Source organism: Triticum aestivum, chromosome 2D (genome assembly GCF_018294505.1).
Source record: "Triticum aestivum cultivar Chinese Spring chromosome 2D, IWGSC CS RefSeq v2.1, whole genome shotgun sequence".
Taxonomy (NCBI): domain Eukaryota; kingdom Viridiplantae; phylum Streptophyta; class Magnoliopsida; order Poales; family Poaceae; genus Triticum; species Triticum aestivum.
Genome location: NC_057799.1, coordinates 20,610,120 through 20,612,542, shown reverse-complemented (window position 1 = coordinate 20,612,542; position 2,423 = coordinate 20,610,120).

Sequence of the window (2,423 nt, the reverse complement as noted above, 5' to 3'; positions counted from 1 at the left end):
CCTTGTGCCTCTTTGCCGTCTGCTGGCAGACGGCAAAGAGGTGGGGCGTTAAGTTTTTTCCAAATGGGCGGGGGGTGGGGGCCACCTCTCTCTTTGCCGTCTGCTGGCGGACGGCAAAGATTCTTTGCCGTCTGCTGGCAGACGGCAAAGAGCTCGCAGATGGCAAAGAGCTTCTTTGCCGTCTGCCATTTCTTTGCCGTCTGCTTTTGGGTAGCTGATGTCAAAGAGCTTCTTTGAGCAGACGGCAAAGAGTTGGCAGATGGCAAATTAGCTGATTCCAGTAGTGTTGGCCCACTTAGGCTAGGCTTTGAGGTAGGCACCTGACCCGGTGCGATGGTGAAGCTTCTTCTTCGCAGCATTCTTCTTGTTTGTCGCTGACATCTTCTTACTCTTTTCCGATGTCTTGTGGGCCACAAATGCGGGCCAGTGATCTCTGATCTTCTCATACCGGCCGATGAATTCTGGTGTCTCTTCTTTGTCGACAAACGTTTTCAGCTCATTCTTCCACCTCCTGAATAGGTCTGCCATCTTCTTAAGAGCATGAGACTTGATTAATTGCTCTTTAACTGGCTTCTCCGGATCCTCCTCTGGCGGTGGGGTGAAATTTGCCTTCAGCTCAGTCCAAAGATCATATTTCTGCATATCATTGACATAAGACACCTCAGGGTCTTCCTTCTTAGGCTTATACCATTGGTGGATGCTGATCGGGATCTTGTCCCTAAATAGAACCCCGCACTGAGCAGCAAATGCATCCTTTGTCCGGATGGGTTCAATCGGTTGGCCGTCGCGCGCGAATGCTGTGATCTCAAACCTTTCATCCGAGCGCAACTTTCTCTTCGGGCCTCGTCTCTTTACCGCAATTGTGCTCGATCCGGAGGGCTAGAAAAAAGAAGAAAGACGAGTGTTAATTAATATGTGTACATACCAAAACAATGAATGCATCAATTAGCTAGTCAGCACAGGCTTAACTAATATATTTACCTGGCCGGACTCTGTTCGGTCACCGGAGCCGTCACCACGGGCTCCTTCTTGCACCAGCATTGGGTCACCGGAGCCATCATAATCATGTCTTTCCTCCTCCACTCTTCGATCACCGTAGCCTGCTTCTTCACCCTGTTCTTCCGGACCATCATTGTCGTTAAGATATGACAAGATATCACCTCCGGCTAAGATTATGTCCCCCAACACCTCTTCTGCTTGCTCGTCTCGTCCGTGCTCCATAGTTTCTGCAAATAATACAACATGGCAATTATTACACAAACATGACAGCAGGTGGTTAGTGAAAACGTAGACCTAGCTTATGCTGGGTTTGGGGTTGCCTCAGCAACGCTTCAAGGGTAGGGGCGCGGCGGGAGGGGGTAGGAGACCGACATCATTTTTTTCTACGGTTTGGGTGTGATCGAGAGTTTTGGTCGAGCGAGAGGGCCGGAGGGTGCTCCCGTGTTATAAGTTATCACGGTCGAGAGGGGGTATAAATATCGACCGTCCATCATGTCGAAGTTATCTGGGAGGGAGTTATATATATTGACAACGACGACATACATACATGGGAAAATAATGTTATCGGGGAGGGGGTATATCGACCCCCCCACGTGTTGAAGTTATCGGGAGGTGGTTATATCGACAACGACAATGAACGTACATGGGAAAATAATATTATCGGGGTGGGGGTATATCGACCCCCCCTCGTGTTGAAGTTATCGGGAGAGGGGTATATCGACGACGACAGACCCGATAAAACTTAAGAAAACAAAGAAGAAACAAAAAGACGAGAAGAAGAAAAGGAATAGAGGAGAAGATCGAAGAAAAAAAAGAAGAAAAAAAAAGAGGAGAAGAAGAAAAGGAATAGAGGAGAGAAGAAGAAAAAATAGAATTTTTTCTATTTTTTCTTCTTCTCTTCTATTCCTTTCTTCTTCTTCTCTTCTTTTTCTTCTTTTTTCCTCTTCTTATTTATTTCTCCTCTTCTTCCTCTCCTCTTCTTCTCCTTTCTTCCTCTTCTTATTTTCCTTTTTCCTCTCATTCATAAAAAAATGTTCAAATAGAAAATTACGAAAAAAGTAAAGGTTTTGCCTAATGCATTGTTCATATGAATATACAAACATTTGCATATTCTACAATAATTAATATCACCAAAAAAATCTATGAACAGAAAAAATCCTAACTTTTCTAAAAATCTATCTTTTGCATATATACATCAACATATATATACACAGAGAACATATATACATACATATACACAGAGAAAATGCAAAAAAAAGATCTAAAAAAAGGACATATAAACAGATATACACACATACATATACTCATACATATACATATAATTAAGCATATAAATGTGCAGAAAAAACATGGAGGAATTAGGGGGCAGTGCCGGCCCTGACCAAGGCGACGGCGGCGCGTCGGGGGCAGGGGCAGAGGCGACG